This window comes from Aquarana catesbeiana, linkage group LG05 (assembly GCF_042186555.1).
Source record: "Aquarana catesbeiana isolate 2022-GZ linkage group LG05, ASM4218655v1, whole genome shotgun sequence".
Lineage (NCBI taxonomy): Eukaryota > Metazoa > Chordata > Amphibia > Anura > Ranidae > Aquarana > Aquarana catesbeiana.
The window spans coordinates 496,956,381-496,977,886 of record NC_133328.1 but is presented as its reverse complement, the minus strand read 5'-3'; the positions used below and the strand labels follow the sequence as shown (position 1 = coordinate 496,977,886).

Sequence of the window (21,506 nt, the reverse complement as noted above, 5' to 3'; positions counted from 1 at the left end):
GGATGGTAAAATTGATGTCACCTGTCACAGTAGCATGGGTGTGCACAATTTTAAACCGTGACATGTTTGGTATCTATTTGGCATAACATCTTTTATGTTTTACAAAAAATTGGGTTATACAAAACCTACCAATTTATTCTCTAGGGCCTCTGCTTTAGAGAAAAAAAAAAGTTTGGGGTTCTAAGTAATTTTCTAACAAAAAAAAAAAACTGATCGTTACATGTAAACAAAAAGTGCCAGAAAGAGCCAAACTATTTTTTTTCTTGTGGAGAGTGCTATTTTACGCCCACTTCTTGGTGAAGGGGGTATATATGTCTGGTAAACAGGGATATTGGAACTGATGTTCTAATTTCTTGTAAGTAATATCACACTTTTTAGTCTCTATGCCATTCTCAAGAAAACAGTGTATGGACTGCATAGAAGAAAAAGGATAGTCCTGGTCCTGGTGTCTGTCACATTCACGTGTGGGGTGAAAAAAAAAAAAAAAAAAATGATTATGACCATGTCTCTGAAGTCGTCTTCCAGGACGGCACCCTGAGAGATGACTGGTCCACCTGACAGGAAACACAATCAAAGAGGTTAAAAGCCCCCGCCCCTCCCTGTGCGCCTCAGTTTTTGATTGTGTTTCCCCACAGCGAAACCGTTTATTTTCTTTAAGACCCGAAGCCTGGGGCTGGACCAAATGCCTGGGAAGCCTCTGGGTCTGGCAGGATATATTTATCCTTCCTGGGGGGGGGGTTCCCCTATCCTTTCCTCAGGGGGGCAGCAGAAACTGGAAGAGCCCCCTGAGCGCTGAAGGACCCTGGGTACAGGGGTGTATCCAGAACTTCAGGGGCCAATTTTCCTGCCTCCTCTCCTTACCTGTGCGGTGGCCGTGCAGAAAAGGAGCCTGGTTTTCCCTCTGAGTGAGTTGCTTCCTTATGCAGGGAATCCCCTAGTGCAGTATGACTGCTCAGGATTGTTGCCTTCGATCAGCAGGTCTGTGGTTGAGCTGGCGCTCCGCCACCGCCTCCCCCCCCCACCTCCTGAAGCTTGCGCGGCTATCTTCCTCTTACACAGTGAGGAGTTTGAGCAAAACACCGCTCAGCATCCTGTGGGCACTCAGCACCATCTTCACTGAACAGGAAGTGAGCTCAGCGTGGCCGCGTCATTTCCAGTCTACGGCAAAACGGCAGCGGCGTCAGCGCGATGGAGGAGAGGAAGTCACAGTCCTCACAGTCAGAAGGGAATAAAAAGGCCAGGAGGAGCAGGTGCCCACTTCTAGCTGACCAGCTGCCGCTGAAGAGGCTATCCGAAGCTACTGACGCCTGCAGCATGGAAGGCGAGGAGAGACCCCACAGGGGGTGAGTCCGACCGGCCCGCCGGAGGTTTAGATGGGGGAGGGTACCCCAGCTCTTTTCCTCTGGGTGTTACAGTGCTGTTTTATAATGCCTGTATGTTTTGTATTTTTAGGGGGACAATGCCACTACCCTTGGGGTTGCCAGCCATCCTCTACCCGATCTAAAAGATGCTGGAACTGTAGTGGTAGATTACCTCCAGACCACCCTAAACCTGTTTTAAGTACATACAGAAGCTGGACAGGGAAGGAAACATCTCAGATTATGAAAGAATTTCTAACTGTGCAAACTGAGATGCTGTCCACTCTTAAAGCTTTTCAATCGTCCCTCAAGTCTAGGGACTCAGAGGCCTATGTCAGTAAGGACGCCTCTTCCCAAGAGGGCTCTGCTTCATCTAGGGGGTCTAGACAGCGGACAGATAACCAAAAGTATCCCCTTTCTCAGGATTCAAAGGAGGAGGTTGAGTCTGAATCCCTTCAGCAGGGATTCTCGGATGAGGGGGTAATGGACAGCCAGGAGGAGGACGAGGGGGAGGACTCCAGGTCTAGTAGGCATATATTCTCAGCTGACGAGATAGAGGGCCTTCTGAGGGCCATTTGTGCTTCCAAAGAGATTCAGGAGCCCACCGCGCAGGTTTCTGCCCAAGATAAAATGTATAGAGGCTTAATTAAGCCTCAGGCCAGGGTTCTTCCTGTACACTCTGCCCTTAAGGATGTTATCTTGAGGGAATGGAAGGAGCCAGAGAGGAGGCTCCTGAAATACAAAACGTGGAAGCGTAGATGCCCCTTTTCTGAAGAGAACGAGGAGAAGTTTTTCAAAACCCCTAGGCTAGACGCCTCCTTAGCACAGGTTTCTAAGCAGTCCGATCTTTCCTTTGAAGATACCGGTAAGATCAAGGATCAAATGGATCAAGAGGGCTGAAACCATTTTACGCAGGGCCTGGGAGGCTAACGCTGTGGCTACGAGCCCCGCGTTGGCCTCAGCTTTGCGGACATGTGGGTCTGTAAGCTGATGGACCACGTATCCCGAACCTTCAAATCTAAGGAGGTCTTAGATTCATTGGAGGTCATAGGGAGTGCTGTCACCTACTTAGCGGATGCCGCGGTTGAGACAGTGCGTACAACCGCAAAATCTGGTGCCTTACTGAACTCAGCCAGGCGAGCCCTCTGAGTTAAAACCTGGGACAAGGATAGCTCATCCAAAACCCGTCTATGTGGCCTCCCTTTTGAGGGTTCCCTCCTTTTTGGTACTGGCCTAGAGCAAGCCCTCGCTAGGTCTATTGAAAAGGGGAAGAAATTCCCTACTAAACCAAGGAAGGATAGAAGAGGTTTTTTCGAGGCCCTCAGGCAAAGAATCGCTTCTCAGAGAAAAAGGTCTTCCCTAATAGACGTTAGGGAGCTGGGAAAGACAAGCAAAAATAAGGCATTCTCTTTTCCAGCCAGAAGTCGGGAGACAAGACCCCCAAATGACTTTCCAGTAGGGGGGAAGACTTTCCCACTTTGTCCCTCAGTGAGAAAGGGTCACACAGAGCTCCCATATTCTACAAATCATAAGAGAGGGTTACAGATTACAGTTTCTCTCCCCTCCTCCCCCCAAGTTTCTCGTGACTGGCAGAAGGAGTCCTACAGAACATAGAAGAACTGGCCAGTCAAGAGGTCATAGTGCCGGTCCCAGAGGGCCAGCAGGGTCAAGGGTTTTACTCCCACATATTTGTGGTACCCAAGCCCTCAGGAAGGTATCGTCTCATCATAAATCTAAGGAACCTCAATGTCTTTCCGCATGGAGGGTGTTCTCTCCGAAGACACCTCCTCAAGGACGTGTTTATGGTAACCTTAGATTTAAAGGAAGCCTACCCTTACGTCCCTATAATTCAGGGTCATCAAATCTTCTTGAGATTCGCAATTGCCTCTCCTGTGGGAGTTCAGCACTGGCAGTTTGCGGCCCTCCCCTTTGGACTAGCATCCAGTCCAAGGGTCTTCACGAAGGTTCTGGCAGAAGTGGTGGCTTTTCTGCACCTCCAGGAGGTAGCGCTGATTCCCTATTTAGACGACATTCTAATTTACAATCAAAATCGGGATGAGCTACTTGTGGTTCTATCCAGGGTATTGGAGACCTTAGAATCCATGAAATGGATCATCAGCAAGGAAAAATCCTCGCCGATTCCTGCCCAAACCAAAATGTATCTAGGATTCCTGGTGGATTCCTCGGAACAGAAATTAGTTCTATGCCAGAGCAAGGTAGAGGGCCTCATTTCAGCAGCCACGTCTCTGTTAGAGGCGAAGATGATCTCTTACAGAGGTATTATGAGGGTGCTGGGCCTGATGACTGCATCTATCCCAGCAGTTCCTTGGGCACAGCTACATTCCAGGACCCTCCAGCACTTCCTTCTATCCTCTTGGGACAGAAAAAGAAGCTCTCTGGACATAAAAGTTGCCATTCCGGTCGAACTAAACCACTCTCTTCGCTGGTGGCTTCTCCCTCAGAGGCTTCAGGGGGGTCTCCTTTGGAATCAGCTTCAGCCTCTCAGGATAGCTACAGACACAAGTTCCTGGGGGTGGGAGGCCCACTTGGAGGATCTAAGAGCCCAGGGGTCCTGGGACCCGAGGCAGAGAAAGACCTCCTCCAACTTTCGAGAGCTTTTGGCCATCGGGGAAGCATTAAAAGCTTTCGAAGGGAGGATCAAGGACCAGGAACTTCAGGTCCTATCAGACAATGCCACAGCAGTGGCATTCTTAAATCATCAGGGGGCACCAGATCTACAAATCTCCTGGCCCTGTCATCAGAGATCCTGGGTTGGGCGGAGCATCGGATATGCTCCATTTCCGCAGTCCACATAAAGGGAACTTTGAATATAGAGGCAGACTATCTCAGTCGTCAGCCGATTCTACAGGGAGAATGGGAGCTGAATCCAGGGGTTTTCTCCCTGGTATGTCAGCAGTTCGGCAATCCAGACATAGACCTCTTCGACAGCAGAAAAAACAGAAGGGTAAAGAGATTCTTTTCCCTTGCCTGAGAAGGGGGCTCGGAGGGGATAGATGCATTGGCCCAGGTTTGGGACTTCCGGTTGGCCTATGCCTTTCCCCCCTTGGGGCCAATTCTGAGAGTTCTTCAAAAGTTGTTTCTCTCGGAAGGCAACTTGATTCTAATAGCTCCACAGTGGCCCAAGAGAGCTTGGTTTCCAACCCTACAGGGTTGGTCCATAGCCCCGCCTCTACACCTTCCTGTTCGGCGCAACCTTCTCCTGCAGGGTCCAGTCTGCCATCCAGACCCCAGCTTCTTCAGGCTGACGGCCTGGTTCTTGAAAGGCAGAACCTGTGGGAGAAGGGCCTGTCGGATACTCGGATAGTGGATACTCTCCTCCTTAGTAGAAAACCGGTCACAAGGTGTTTTATGCTAAGACCTGTGGGATTTTTTCTCGCTGGTGTCAGGTGAGAGGGACTTTACAACAAGAGATCCCTGCCATTCTGGAATTTCTCCAGGATGGAGCAGATCAGGGATTGGCAACCAAGACTCTTGAAGCCCAGGTAGCAGCCTTGTCCTGTTTTCTGGAGAGACGCTTGGCATTAGACCCCCTGATCAAAAGGTTCCTTTTGGTCAGAGAGAGGTTGTCCCCTGTCCAGGTGTCTAGGTTTCCACCATAGGACCTTACCTTGGTGTTAGGATTAACAAGGGCCCCGTTTGAACCAATAGATCAGATCCCCCTTAGGATCCTCACCTTTAAGTTGTCTTTTCTTCTAGCAATCACATCTGACAGGAGAGTAGGCAAGATTCAGGCCTTTTCGATTAAGGAGCCATTTTTTTTTTTTTGTGTGAGGACAGGGTTATACTTAGACAGGAACCCCTGTACCTCCCTAAGGTAGCATCCAAGTTCCACAGAACTCAGGAAGTAGTGCTGCCTTCCTTTTGTAACAATCCCAAAAACGAGAGGGAATTTTCTTTTCACTGTCTGGACGTCAGACGTTGTTGGTTATCTTACTTAGAAAAAGTTAAGGAGTTTCGTAGGTCCAGCCATCTTTTAGTTAATTTTTCCGGCCAAAAGAAGGGCCAACAAGCTTCTAAAGCATCCATAGCTAGATGGATTAAGCATACTATTTCTTTAGCCTATGAGCAGTCCAGTAAGGCAACTCCTAGGGTCCTAGGAAGCACATTCCACACGATCTCTGGCAACCTCATGGGCGGAAAGGGCCAGAGCTTCGGTGGAGCAGATATGTAGAGCTGCTACATGGACAAGCCAGAACACCTTCCTGAGGCATTACAGTTTGGAGTTACTGTCCCCTCAGGATCTGGCGTTTGGCAGGAAGGTCCTGCAAGCGGTTGTCCCGCCCTAAGGTAGGCCTGAGCTACTTGCTCCTCTCTCAGGGTGCCGTCCTGGAAGACGACTTGAGAAAATGAGCAGTTACACTTACCGGTAACAGTGTTTCTGGGAAGTCTTCCAGGATGGCAGGCCTACTTCCCACCCATTCCCTTTAGGTATAATTTAACGTATACGGTGTGGTGCTGTTGGTTTTCTTCACTCTCATGCACTGGTGTGGGTCAATACTTTGTCACAACTGAGGAGCACAGGGAGGGGCGGGGGCTTTTAACCTCTTTGATTGATTGTGTTTCCTGTCAGGTGGACCAGTCATCTCTCAGGGTGCCGTCCTGGAAGACTTCCCAGAAACACCGTTACCAGTAAGTGTAACTGGTCATTTTTTTCAACTAAAACCTAGGAGGTGATTGTGGAGTGGATCCATTTATCAAAGAACTTTAGATAACCCTTTGGTTAATTCACAAGATCACGGTGAAGAAGTTGTGATGACTAGCGAATATACTGTATATTTAAAAAGGACTTATTCAGTTATGTTGGACTTCACTTATTTACCCATTTCTTTTACAATTGTGATTTATTGTACCATGTGCTCATTTTTTGAGGGCTGTAAGTTTTACCGAGTAGTGCTGGAACATTTATTCAGTAGGTTAGCATACCTCCCAACGTTTTTGAGATAGGAATGGAGGGACACCTATCAGCAAAAGTATGCAGGCAAAGGACACACCCCCTGCCATGCCCCCTTAAAAGGAGAATTGTACAAAAAAATAAATAAATAAATAAAAATGAGCTACAAAAGGAGGAGGAATGAGGGACAGAGGGACATTGCTCGAAATCAGGGACAGTTGGGAGCTATGGGCTAGGTTGAACTGATCCTGCCACCAGTGTTAATTTTGGCAGCAAATCTCAATCTAGTTTTAGTCTTTGTATTTTAGTCGACTAAAATCCCCAGTACATTTTAGTCAAATAAAATCTAATGTGTTTAGTAATTATTATTATTTTTTTTTAATTGTAATGCATTATTTAAGCATTTCTCTAGAATCTCCAAACTCATTATATACTCCTGGAGTAAAAAAAATCTAATATTGTGTTATTATTTATGGTATTAAGGTTTAAATAAACTCACAGATACAGATTTAGCTGCTCTGGACGGTCTGAAGAGGCCTGTAATGCTGCACAGTGCTGAATGGTGGTCATCTAAGGGATGGCCTGTAATGCACAGTGCCCTGGATGCCACTGCCAGTGGTCAGAGGCAGCCTGTAATGCTGCACAGTGCTGGATGGTGGTCATCTGAGGGATGGCCTGTAATCCACAGTGCCCTGGATGCCAGTGGTCAAAGGAGACCTGTAATGCAGTTGCAGAGTGTTCTCTGGACAGACGGTGGTCGGAGGGGAGGGGAGGAGAGGCCTCAGGCCTGCTGTAAATTTGTAAGGTACCACAACTGTTATTACTGTACACTCACAGTCTGCTCTCGGTGCCTGGCGGTGCGGTCGTCTCGTCAGGAGTCGGGAGACCTGGCTGGTCTGTAATGCACAGTGCTGCTCACACACTCATGTCTTTGGCAGTCATCTCATCATGGTGCGCTTGCTAGCTGGGAGCGGCCTGCGAAAGCCGGCGGAGCTCCGTGAAAAAACGGAAGTTAGTTCACGAGGGTAAACGTCCCTGCCTCACATTTTCATCCCGTTTTTCATTCGGTAACAAAAACGGATCTGATTTTGGTCATAGTTTTCGTCAGTGGACAAAACTGTGCTGTACTTTTCGTTTCGGTCACTGTAAAAATGCCGCTGAAGAAATCTTTGACTAAAACGTTTTTGTTGAAGAAATTAACACTGTCTGCCACATTATCAAAGCTTTTACTGCAAGTGATAGATCACTTGGCATGGAGAAAACTTGGTTTGTTGTTGAACTTGTAAACCAGGAGGTCCAAGTCCAGCGTCCCCCATCTGTGAATAAGGTATTGGAACACCTTGGGGTGAAGAGACAACACTCCAGAGCTCAGGAGATGAATGAGGAAATCCGTCTGCTAATAGTCCACACCTGGAATGCCTATGGCAGACATGGCTAGAATGTGAAGCTCCACCCAAGCCAGAATTTAAATTGGCTTCTTTTTTAGCTGCGAGACTTCTGATTTCTCCATGATGGTCAACAGCAGTGGCATTGTCTGGCTGAATATGGATCAGATGATCTTGCAGACAAGAGATTCAGTGACAACCAAATTGCTTGAAGCTCCAGAATACTGATTGGGAGAGGAGCTTCCATTGGTAACCAAGTTCCTTCTACCAAGAAAGTATGCAGGATTACTCCCCAGCCTGACAGGGTGGCGTCCATCATGAGAACGCTCCATAGGAAGGATTTTTGAGACTTCAGCACCAGACTCATGGGTTAGGCACATGTGACAGTCTAGGTATTAACTCCTCCTGTTCTACCCAGCTGGAATGGCGAGTTACAGTAGTCTGCCATGAAATTGGGAAAATAGAACTGCCTCCGCAAAAGTGGAGAGTAGGTCAGTTCCTGGACTCCAGGGTCTGAATGTCAAAGCGGAGGGTCTGGAGTTTGCCAAGAGGGAGGAAAACCTTGGTCTCTGGATACCACATTCTGGACCTAAAAGTATTGGGAGTAGATGCCCACAAAGGCCAGCAACACCCCTCATGACTTGCTCATGGTGCTGGATGATTACAGACCCCTGGTGAAGACTACAGGCAGCTGTTCTGACACCTATTGCCATGGCATGGTCTGCCATTTTTTCAATTAGGAACTGATCTAAAGCAATGATGTACAGCAAATGCAGAAGACAGTGCATATAGCCAGAAAGTGTTTGAAAGAGGCTAGAATAAGAGCCCTTGCACACTGGGGCGGGGGCGGCGTCGGCGGTAAAACGCCGCTATTAATAGCGGCGTTTTACCGTCGGTATGCGGCCGCTAGCGGGGCGGTTTTACCCCCCGCTAGCGGCCGAGAAAGGGTTAAAAACCACCGCAAAGCGCCTCTGCAGAGGCGCATTGCCGGCGGTATAGCCGCGCCGTCCCATTGATTTCAATGGGCAGGAGCGGTAAAGGAGCGGTATACACACCGCTCCTTCACCGCTCCGAAGATGCTGCTAGCAGGACTTTTATTACCGTCCTGCCAGCGCATCGCTCCAGTGTGCAAGCCCTCGGGGCTTTCACACAGGAATACATGCAGCGGCACTTTCGGGGCGGTTTGCAGGCGCTATTATTAGCGCAATAGCGCCTGCAAACCGCCCCAGTGTGCAAGGGCTCTAACTGAGCAGCACTGAGTTGCAAAAAAAATGATGGGAAAAATTATGACAACAGTATTTTCTGAAAGAGAAAAACAAAACAAAAACAAAAAAAAAAAAAAAAACAGTCATTTCTTAGGATACATCGTGCTTTAGCAAAGCAAGAAGGGTTTAAAACAGGGATATGCAATTAGCGGACCTCCAGCTGTTCCAGAACTACAAGTTCCATGAGGCATAGCAAGACTCGGACAGCACAAGCATGACACCCAGAGGCAGAGGCATGATGGGACTTGTAGTTTTGCAACAGCTGGAGGGTCCACTAATGGCATATCCTTGGTTTAAAATATACTTAAAGCACATGTGTGTGTGTGTGTGTATAATATATATATATATATGTATATATATATATATATATATATATATATATATATATATATATATATATATATATATATATATATATATATATATATATATATATATATATATATATATATATATATATATATACACACACACACATATACACACACACACACACGTGCTTTAAGTATATTTTACATTTATATTTAACACACTCCAAGTACAAAAGAAAAACTATGCAAGAAATAAAGTGTTCTCCAAGCAGTTACATGGGAGGTGCTCTGACTGGCCCGGGCCTCGGACCTCGGACAGTTTGTGCCCAGGCCTACGCATGTGGCCTCAAACAACCTGGACACAGCTAATCGTGTAAGTAGTTGTAAAGGCTCAAGGTTTTTTGCCTTTATGCATTGTATGCATGAAGGTAAAACAAAAAAGTGTTCAGCAGCACCCCCAGCCCCCCTAAAATTTACCTGAGCCCCATCCTGATCCACCAATGTGCACAAGAGCCTTGGCTCTACCTTCTCATTGGCTGAGACAGAAGTGGTAGCCATTGGCAGTGAGCCAATGAGGAGAGAATGAATGACTGAATGAACAAACAAAGAAGCGGCTCGGGAGCTAATCTGCTTGGGTGTCCCCATAGCAAGCTGTTTGCTGTGGGGGTACTCGGCAGGAGAGCCGACGAGGGACCTAAGAAGAGGAGGATCAGGGCTGCTCTGTGCAAAACCACTGCACAGAGCAGGTGAGTACATGTTTTTTATTTAAAAAAAAAAAAGCCTTTAATATCACTTGAAAGTTTGTATGTGGCTATACCACAGAGTGCTGCTGTGTTCAGATGTGGAGTATGGCCACACCTGAAAGCTGCATCTAGTCGCCCTCATTTGCCTATCAGAATGAGGACTAATGTGGCACCTTTTTCTGCAGGAATCAGGACCTGCCTATTGGTAAAAGAAGGTCCGTGACGCCATGCAACCAGACCAACGACACCAAAAAAAGGAAGGGTGGCTCCGGGGAAGGAGATAGTTGTGCAAGATTAAGTTGAACATTAAAGCCTCAGTATGGGTTACTTGATATGGTGCTTTATAAATAAAAAATAAGCTCTTACTAGCTCTGTGGATGCTGAAGAACAATTGCTGTTTAACATGGTTGTATCATTTTGCCAAGTGCAAATCGGAATACTGGAAATCTGAATTAGCATTTTGTAAACTAGGAATCCATGGTTCCAGCCATGCTTACTGGTAAAAACCATTTAATAATCTAGAAAGAAAATGGTTATTCTGTATGCAACCAGTGTATGTTTAATACACTGGTTGCATACAGAATACCCATTTTCTTATATGAGCCAAAGAGATTGGAAAATATAGATCACAGAGCTAGCATGTGGCATAGGAAGGAACTTAAGTCAATATTGATTGTTTCTTTTGTTATTCGTATCCATCAAGGCAGCAGTTTATTACCGCTCCCCTGAAGCCAGTAGTTGGGGAACCCCCTCATCTGAAACAGTCAGACCTGGTTAGAATTGTGCATGTTGTTGGAGTGAAGCTGACCGGAAAGATCCATGTGTAGTGACGTTATATTTAACCCCCGAGCTCCCGGCTAACAAATATAAATATGCTGCTTAGGCATTCACTGTTCCTTACATAACGAAATTCTTCACATATAAACAATCCATACTCTTACTGGATTTTTGCTGCTGTAAACGTTTGGCTTTTCATTAACAAAACAAATCATCTTTTGTATATACTGTATTAGGAGAAACATAAAACTCAATAAAGCCTTACTCATTACCAACCCCAGACCCTTATAATTACCCCCCATCCAGGTCATTCTGAGTAACCCCCCCCCCCACCTCTTGCAGACCATTAGGCTTGCCACCCTCTCCTTGCAGACCATTATGATCACTTACCTTCTGGACTATCTTGATTAATTTCCTTATAGACCATTACAATTATCACCTCCCCCTTGCAGACCATTATAATTACCTCCTTTACAGACTATTATGAATAAATCCCTTCCAAACCATTAAAGTTAACCCTTTCTAGTCCATTATGATTAACATTACTCTTACAACTACCCCCTCTTCCAGACCATTCAAATTAGCCCCTTCTTGACCATCATCATTACCCCCCTTACAGAGTATTATGATCAATTCCCTTTGAGACCATTAAAACTAGCCCCTTCTAAACCATAATAATTACACCCCCCCCCCCTCTCTTTTAGACTCTTACAAATCACGCTCTCTTCCAGACCATTAAAATTAACCCCTTCTAGACCATTATAATTACCCCCTTCCAGACTATTACGAATAATTTCCTTCCAGACCATTATGATTACCCCCCCCCCCTTCAGACTCTTACAACTACCCCTCTTCTAGACCATTAAGAGTACATCCCACCCCCTCACAGTTCATTTAAAATTAGCCCCTTCTAGACCATTAGAATTACCCCCCCTTCCAGACTACTATGATTAATTCACCTGCCAGACCATTAAATGTACCCACTTCTAGACCAATATGACAATATGACACCCCCCCCCCCCCATCATATTATTGCAACTACCCCCCCCTCTTCCAGGTCATTAAGATTACCCCCCCCCCACCTTTTCAGACCATTATGATTACCTCCCCTCCAGACTATTAAAATGACCCCCTTCTAGACCAATAGCGACAGACACATTATAATCTAAAGATCATCTCCAAAAATAATAATATGCTTAGCAAGTGTTTTCTTCCCATCCAGGACTGAGACATAGGAGAGGGGGAGGTGTTATGCAAGCAGTTTTCTAACAATGATGTCACAGTGCTAGAGCAGACACATTCTCCAATTCCCCCGCTAGTATTCGGCGCTGTTATTTATAGAAACCACCACTACCTGCAGGCTGGCTGGTGTGTACAAACGCGGAGAGCACACACTTCTGTTCATTCTTGTAGTGACGTCACCTCCATCAGTCCACTCTATAGCTGGAAGTAGAATGGATTCACCAAGGCTGGGGGCTTCATGCAATGAATAGAATGGTGGTCCAGCACAGGGAAGCCTATGAATGTGTGTGAGGATAGAAGGGGGGGGGGGGGGTGATGGACAGCACATAGAGGGGAGCCCCTGTCTGACACATTAGAACATACAGGCATGAGTCACCCTGCAGCTCTCTATACAAGGATGGGCTGCCGTGTAATGTCTATATACGGTGTGATCATAAAGGATGTCATGCAGGAGTGTAACACTAGGCTTTCCCCCCCCATCATTGTACAGGGAGGGATCCATGTCCTCATATACTCCCCTCTGATCACCGACCTACCTCTGATCACCGACCTACCTCTGATCACTGACCTCCCTGCACACAGGTGAAGGCAGATAATACAAAGTGTGCAGCAGACATGACAGCAGGAGAGCAATGCCTACAATGGCTCAGCAGCCATCCCTACACTCAGCATTCTGCATGGATGTGGGAATGGCTATGAATGGCTCCATCTTCAATGGTGTGCACCTGTGAGTAGGACTTACCGCTCAGGGGGTGTCTCGGAGATCGGTCCCGGGTCATACTTTGCAGGTGTAGGGGACAGGCAGGCTTCAGTGTTCCCAATCCTAGTGCAGAGGGCTCGGGACTCGGCAGCGCTGCCTCCGCTCTCTGTTTACTTTGCTTATTGCATCGCCCTCCCCGCTGCGGTCTCTGCGTCTCCCAGCCTGGCGGCTGCTGCTGCTGCTGCTGCCGGAATACGTCACGCTATGTGTAGGCTCACCTTGCTATTCACCAACACGGCGTACGTACTCTGCGCACCAAGCTGATGACAGTCCAATGGAGAGCGCCACGATTCATCGCCGATCCCACGTAATTATCCGTCCCCGACCACCAGCGGCGTCATGTCTCTGACGTGTGTCCGAAGGATCGGCACTCCGGAGGATTTCCCGGCCAGAACAGAACGATAAGAACGTCGTGCCGGCTGTGTATGGGAATCTCTGATCACCTACATAGAATGTAGCGCTGTACAACACTGGACACCCTCTCCATGGAGGAATACACACCGAACTGACACTTTCCTATGCATATAAATGACAGGTCAGATGGCTGATGACATATTCTGATCCTTTTTACTATATTGTGCAATAGAGAGACAGAGAACGACCATTTCCCACGTTAGGCTCTGTTCACATCTAGGCGTTTTTGGGCGCTTTTCTGCTCTAAGCCTCAGCTCCAAAAACGCCCAACAAGACAAATCCTATTCATTTCAATGGCCACTGTTCACATCTGAGCGTTCTGTCACTTAAAGCAAAATGTCCATCATTCAAAAAAGTACAGAAGCTTTTTTTTGGCAGATTACAGACGTTTTTCATTCTTTTACATTGGCGACCTTCTGACCTGTACAAAATCATGGTAAAAATCGCGTAATTTTCTGCCTGAAAACGCCAAGCTCAGGTGTGAACGGAGCCTTAATGCTAAACTGCCCTGCGCACCCTTCACAGAAGGGATCTCCCTCTATACAAAAGTAATATAACAAATTATATACAATATTAAAAAAATATATAATAATATTAAAAAATACTTTATTTTAAAGTGATATTAAAGTCTTTTTTTTTGTTTGTTTAAAAATACCAAACTTGTTATACTTACCTGCTCTGTGCAGTGGTTTTGCACATAGCAGCCCAGATCCTCCTCTTCTCGGGTCCCTCCCCGGCCTTCCTCGCCCATCCCTCCTGCTGCGTGCTCCCACAGCAAGCAGCTTACTATGGGGGCACCCAACACGAGCCGCTGCTCTGTGTGTCCTTTCAGACACAGAGCCCCAGCTTGGCCCCGCCGCTCTCTCTCTCCTCATTGGCTCACTGACTTTGATTGACAGCACTAGAAAAAAATCACATCAATCAAAAGTGCAGCAATAATAAACATAAGCAACATGGGTGTTTAACAATACACTTGAGTGAAAATACCACTAAGTGCTAAAGTGTAAAGTGCACAGTGCTATATAAAACACACAATGTGAGTGATTAATCAAAAAACATATCACATAGATATTGAATCAAATGAAATGTGAAGGGATATAACTACTGGTGAATGAAATAAAGTCCAAAACAGTATATATCCAGAAATATAAGAGTGCCCAGAAAAAATCAAAGTCCGGAGATTTAGTGAAATTCGCATATCCTTCCTTCCAAAAGTGTGTCACCAAGAAACATGATGTAGTGTCTTCCAGCCACCCCCACAGGTGTATATGCTCACCTTCCTGTGTGTGACACAGCGATTAAACTATGTCAAACAAAGCCTTGGAGCCACTCCTGTGCTCGTTTGGAACCAGCTGTGCAGACCTCCAATGCTCTCAAATGAAGTTAGTATATGCAAAAGAAAAAAAACTCCATAGCGCAATATTGCAAGTGTAAAAAAGGATTTTAATAAAAAAGTTTCTCTCCCCTTGCTGGGGTACTCACATACTATGGGTGCGTGAGTGCACCATCCTTAACAAACAAAGAACGGTCAATCTCGCGGTGTGGCATGCGATACGGTGTGTGTATTGAAAACCTCTCCTTCTCCCTCTCTGCTGACAGCTCCGTCCAGGCCCCTCCCCTACGCGTGTTCGGCACCGGGACCACGTGCCTTCATCAGGGGGAATCTGATTGGACGGGAGCTCCAGAGTAAATTTATAGCTCCGGCGGCCATTTTGCCTGAGACCGCAGACAATATTGTTCAGAGGCTACAGCTGCGTCCATGCAGAAGAAAGACACAGAAAATAAGAATGTAAAGAAGAAGAAGTACCAAAGGGACTTCGAAGACTACCAAAATAAACAGGTCTTCCGATGGCAATCAACATTGGCGTCCACCACCGCAGTTAACCCTCATCCGCAAGCGGGGGTAGTTACCAATACGATACCACAACCACAGGGTCAGTCCTACTCACAACAACAGAACAATAAACCATTTAACAGAGGGTTCCTACCGCATCGTCAGGATGATGCGTTACCCCATACACCTTATCGCCAACCCCCAAGAAAATCGCAATACAATCCACCAAGGCGACCGAATAATGAGGGGAGAAATGGCCCGCCTCCCAATAATGGGAATTGGGGATATGAGGCCCCCACCTATCAGGATAATGGCTATAGGGTTCAGCAGGAGAGAGGGCACCATGATATGGGCTATCCTTCGAACCCTGCCCCTCAATATAGAAGTGGCCAACAGAACTCATATGGCTATCAAAGGCAATATGGATACCAACACAGTACTCCATACCACCAATATAGGAGTTATGGGAATCAACAGAATACACCCCAGAGAGGAAATCGTGCACCTTACAGGGGCCCCTTGCTGTACCAACCTCCCTTTAGAGGGTACCCCACATATGTAAGAGAAGATACACATAGGGGTGGAGTTTACTATTCTCCCAAACCGCAGAGAGTCAGATACGAAAAGCATCAACAGGACCACTATGGAGTACCTGTAACCAACAGCTTCCAACCTTTGAGTGACAATGACAACTTCCTGGATGAATCTTTTTTAGGGGGGACCAGGGGGGGACCCGTCCGAGAAGCACGAAATCCAGGAAGAGAGGAGGGAGAGCTGGACGAAGAGTACAACAGAAAAAGAAGGCGGGAAGACTAGGGCAGGGAATCTATAATTTGAGTGGAGTAGAACTATCAAGAGAGGAATTACTAGTTTTGGATAAGGGAATTAAATATGCCCCGAAAAAAGGACTTAACAAATTCGACACCTACGTCGGTGTACAGAAATTGGTTAGGAAACTCAATATTAAAAAGTATTATGCCCTCAACCCTGTTGAGAGGTCTGTCACTAACCACAGGTTCACTAGCTTAAGAAACAACTCAGTGTTTAACCCCTATATATCCAATAATAAATATGTCGATTTATTCAAAAAATTGGTTACCTCTGAGTTAGAGCAGTTACCAGTTAAGAAGGTGTATGAACATAGAGATATAAAAAGAGGAATGGATTCACTGGAAGAAAGAAAAGACATAGTAATTAGACCAGCGGACAAAGGGGGAGGTGTCGTCGTCCTCTCACTACAACAGTATAAAGATGAGATGGGAAGGATATTGAGCGACATGGATACTTATCAACCTCTTAATGGTAACCCTTCCAAATCTTGTAAAAGTGCATTGGAGGGTATTATCAAGTATGGAATTGATGAAGGTTTTTTGAACAAGCACGAAGCCAAGTACTTAATCCCTAAGGTCAGCAAAATGCCTGTAATCTACTACTTACCTAAGATCCACAAGGATAGCTTAAATCCACCCGGTAGACCGATAGTGAGTGGTATCGGATCTCTTACCTCCAGATTAGGAGAGTATATAGATATCCATCTACAGCCCTTAGTGAAGAAAACCAGCGCCTATCTTAAGGACACCAAGCACACTTTGCAGCTTCTTGGTGGGTGTACTGCAAATGAGAATATAATTATGGCTACAGGAGATGTAGCCTCATTGTACACTAACATCGATCATGAGGGCGCCCTGAATGCTGTTAAGTGGGCCTTGGATAAGGAAGATTCAATTGATGAGGATTTTACGTTTTTTCTTTTGAAGTGTTTAGATTTTTGTTTACGGAATAACTTTTTCTGGTATGACAACAAGATTTATTTACAGAAGAAAGGTGTCGCGATGGGCGCCAAATTCGCCCCTAGTGTAGCAAATCTCTATATGGCCAAATGGGAGGAAGAGGAGAATCTAAGGGACGACAATGGAGATATTTTACTATACAAGAGATTTATAGACGATCTTTTAATTATTTGGAGAGGGGATATGGAAGGCCTGATGGGGTTACTGAACTCCATGAATGTCAATGATCGTAACATCTCCCTTACCTGGAATGTTAGTACAGAGAGTATACATTTTTTGGATCTAGAGATTTTCAATACCAGTGAGGGTATCATCACCAGATCCTTCTTCAAAACCACGGACCGGAATTCGTATATTCCGATTACAAGTTGTCATTATAAACCCTGGTTAAGTAACATCCCAAGAGGACAATATATGAGGATGCGAAGGAATTGCACTAGGACGTTGGACTATGAGACCCAGTCAGAGAGGTTGAGCACCATGTTCTTGGAGAAGGGATACCAGAAGGAGTTTTTAGAGAAGGAAAAAAGTAAGATTGGAAGTATGAGTAGGGCGGATCTTTTAAAAGACGCCACTAAAGTAACCAATAATGATAATCATGAGGGTATTAGTATAGTTCTTGATTATTCTGCACAGAGTTATGAAGTAAAAAGGATTATATGTAAATATTGGAGTGTGTTAAAACAGGACGCCCAACTCAAAGATGTTCTCCCGGATAAACCTAAATTTGTTTTTAAGAGAGCTCCCAATTTGCGGGACAGGCTAATACATAATGTGGTAGACCCACCCCCTCAAAAACCTAAAATGTTTCTGGACCTAGAAGGATTCTATAGCTGCGGTAGGTGTTATAGTTGCAGAAGGATCCCGGACAACACTAGAAGGTTAAAGGAATTCTCGAACCCTAGGAATAACTTATCCTATAAGATTAGGGATTTTATATCATGTGATACAGTAGGGGTGGTCTATGCCTTGAAGTGCCCATGCGACCTGGTGTATGTGGGGCGCACTACTAGGGCTCTTAAAGATCGCATGGAAGAACATGTGAGGCACATACGCAATGGGTCCGATAAACATGGTTTATATGTGCACTTTAAGAGGGTACACAACCAAAGTACCGCTGGCATGAAGTTTTGGGGGATTGAGGCACCCAAACGCCACTGGAGGGGTTCTAATTTTGTCAGAGAGATAAGTAAAAGGGAATCCTGGTGGATACACCAGCTTGGGTCTTTGGTTCCTGGGGGATTGAATAGAGAATTTGATTTGAGATGCTTTCTCAGTAATTATTGATATTGTTTACTTCGGGTATATACTCTTTTATTATTCCTGTTTCTTTGTTTTTTGAGTTGAGATTGATGACTCGTCCATCGGGCTGAGTTGAGGCATTTATTATAGTTCATACACTTATGATGGTTTTTATTCCTCTTGATAGTTCGATTACCTATCTATAGTGATTTTATTAATATGTTCGAAGATATGTTTAATATACATTTTTTAATATTAATATTTCTATAATAAAGTATAATTTTTTTTTTTTTTTTTTACATTTTAAATAATATTTGAATTTTTGATTTTAATTCTATCGATCTATCTTTATGATAAATATTAATTATTTTATTATGTTTGTTTTAATACTTATTAGGTAGGATACTCTGTGGTATAATTGTTGTGGCTATTTAAGCGTGTGTGGTGCGTGACGGTGCTCTCTTTGCTAGACCGCTCCGTCCTGTATATAATTATTTATTTCAATGTAGTTTTTTATTCAAATATCTGCACAATACTTTATTTGATCGCTTACCGCGCGATCGTGTTATCAGTGGTGCACATCTTGCTACTCAGCAGATCTGTAGTCTTAGGGAAAATGGCTGTTGGAGTTGTCTCTACAGTCTATTAGGGGTTATATTTATGGTCCTAGGCAAAATGGCTGCCATGATTGACATGTCTGATCCTAGCTTGGTCCATGGTCTAAGGGAAAATGGCCGCCATGGACGCAGCTGTAGCCTCTGAACAATATTGTCTGCGGTCTCAGGCAAAATGGCCGCCGGAGCTATAAATTTACTCTGGAGCTCCCGTCCAATCAGATTCCCCCTGATGAAGGCACGTGGTCCCGGTGCCGAACACGCGTAGGGGAGGGGCCTGGACGGAGCTGTCAGCAGAGAGGGAGAAGGAGAGGTTTTCAATACACACACCGTATCGCATGCCACACCGCGAGATTGACCGTTCTTTGTTTGTTAAGGATGGTGCACTCACGCACCCATAGTATGTGAGTACCCCAGCAAGGGGAGAGAAACTTTTTTATTAAAATCCTTTTTTACACTTGCAATATTGCACTATGGAGTTTTTTTTCTTTTGCATATACTAACTTCATTTGAGAGCATTGGAGGTCTGCACAGCTGGTTCCAAACGAGCACAGGAGTGGCTCCAAGGCTTTGTTTGACATAGTTTAATCGCTGTGTCACACACAGGAAGGTGAGCATATACACCTGTGGGGGTGGCTGGAAGACACTACATCATGTTTCTTGGTGACACACTTTTGGAAGGAAGGATATGCGAATTTCACTAAATCTCCGGACTTTGATTTTTTCTGGGCACTCTTATATTTCTGGATATATACTGTTTTGGACTTTATTTCATTCACCAGTAGTTATATCCCTTCACATTTCATTTGATTCAATATCTATGTGATATGTTTTTTGATTAATCACTCACATTGTGTGTTTTATATAGCACTGTGCACTTTACACTTTAGCACTTAGTGGTATTTTCACTCAAGTGTATTGTTAAACACCCATGTTGCTTATGTTTATTATTGCTGCACTTTTGATTGATGTGATTTTTTTCTAGCGCAGACACATTATTTTATTTTTATTTTTACCATTTTTCACGATTATGAAACGTGATTGAGTGTTTGCAGCTGGTCTCCACTTAAGACTAATTACTCACTATTTTGTAGGCATTCATCCGTAAGTGGCTCGCAGGGTTTGCTCACTACTTTTGATTGACAGCAGCAGGTGCCATTTGCTGTCTCAGCCAATGAGGAGGGAGAGTACCCGGTTAGATGAGGCTCTCATGCAACATTGCTGAATCGAGATGGGGCTCAGGTAAGTATTAGGGTGGCTGTTGCACACAGAAGGTTTTTTTATCCGCCTGTCAGTTTTTCAGGTGGACCTGATCGGACCCTCGAGTTTAAAATATGGAGCAGCACCTGCCACCATCCGATCTAACCCTGTCCGCCAAAAACAGACGGATGGTGGTCCTATTCCCTATTGTCCAGCGGATCGGATGGAAATAGACAGACGGCCCATTTCCATCCAATTGCCTCATAAAGGAAAGTGTGTCTGTGTCCTCTCCACATAGCGGAATGGACAGGGACCAGTCATCCGCCTGCTCAGTGGGGATCAGCGGAGAGAGATCCCCCGCCAAAAAGCAAGCGGATTCCGTTTAGCAGAGGCACCCCTGTAAAAGGGGTCTAAGAGTATGTAAACCCAGCATTTCATATCCCTGATATATGCCTGCTGTACCAAAGTATCCTGTTCTCTTCATATTGCTTCCTTTGTGTGAAATCCCTGGTGTTCCTGCCAGTCCCTCTGCTTTCCTATTAAAAACTGACCAAACTAAGCAGGAGAACACATCATGGCCAGTTCTCTAGCTGTGCTGGGAACTCAGCCTGCTCTTCTTCAATGATCAGACTTGTCCGGTCGCCCCCCAGCCTTTCACTGGGAGGGAATCAGTGTCCTGCTGTTTCTCCTCCCCCAGCTCTTGTGCAGAGGGAGGAGAAACAGAGGGAATGTGATCACATAAAAAAGGAGGGGGGATTTAAAAATTGTATTTATAGACACAGAGGCGGCTCTAGGCTTTCTGAGGACTTAGAAAAAATGTAGACATAAAGCCCCACTCACCTCCTTTGCAGGGGTTAAGGAAGAACCCTGAGGCGTGGCATCTTATTACTGCTGCTGCTTGTGTGGATGGGATGTGTACTGTGCCAATCAAATGGGGTGAATAGGAGAGGAGGATCAGCAGGGTTTGGCACAGTACACATCCCATTCCCACCCACACAAGCAGCAGCAGTAATAAGATGCTCCGCCTCAGGGTTCTTCCTCAGCCCCTAAAAAAATGGGGTGGGGATGGGGGATAGGGCTGGGAACCATGGGGTAGAGGAGGAGGGGGTACAAAGGGATGAGTGGGTAGGAGATGAGGGAGGGGTAGAGGAGAACTGGAGTGAAACTGGGGGACCCTGGTCTGTGTAGGGATGGAGGGAGGAAGGGATGGAGAGAGAGGGAGGGAGAAAGAAAGAAAGAAAGAAAGAAAGAAAGAAAGAAAGAAAGAAAGAAAGAAAGAAAGAAAGAAAGAAAGAAAGAAAGAAAGAAAGAAAGAAAAAGGGATGGAGAGAGAAAGAAAGAAGGATGGAGGGAGGAAGAAAAAAATAGAGAGGAAGGGAGAGAGAAAAAGAGAAAGAAGTATGGAGGGAGGAAAAAAGAAAGAAAAAAAGACAGAAAGAAAGAAAGAGGAAGGGAGGGAGAAAGAAAGAAAGATTGAGGGAGAAGGAAAGAGAGAGAAAGAAAGAAAGAAAGAAGAAAGAGAGGGATGGAGGGAGAACAAAAGAAAAGAGGGAGGAAGAAAGAAAGAAGGATGGTGGGCGGAAGAAAGAAAGAAGGATAGAGGGATGGAGGGAGAAAGAAAGAGAGGGATGAAGGGAGGCAAAAAAGAAAGAGGGAGAA

At 45.4% G+C, this 21,506-nt stretch overlaps 1 protein-coding gene across 2 annotated transcripts in view; it reads right to left on the bottom strand.

Annotated features, from left to right (window-relative positions):
• The window catches only part of DTNA (dystrobrevin alpha), a 393,012-nt gene extending 379,825 nt beyond the window's left edge, over positions 1-13,187 (bottom strand). The window contains exon 1 of one of the 2 annotated variants that reach the window (XM_073631546.1): positions 12,736-13,187. The gene's annotated coding sequence lies outside the window, so the exon portion shown is untranslated. Of the gene's footprint in view, positions 1-12,105; positions 12,198-12,735 lie in introns of those variants that run through there. The other variant, XM_073631548.1, reaches the window with a different exon arrangement.
• Between the last annotated feature and the right edge of the window lie 8,319 nt (positions 13,188-21,506).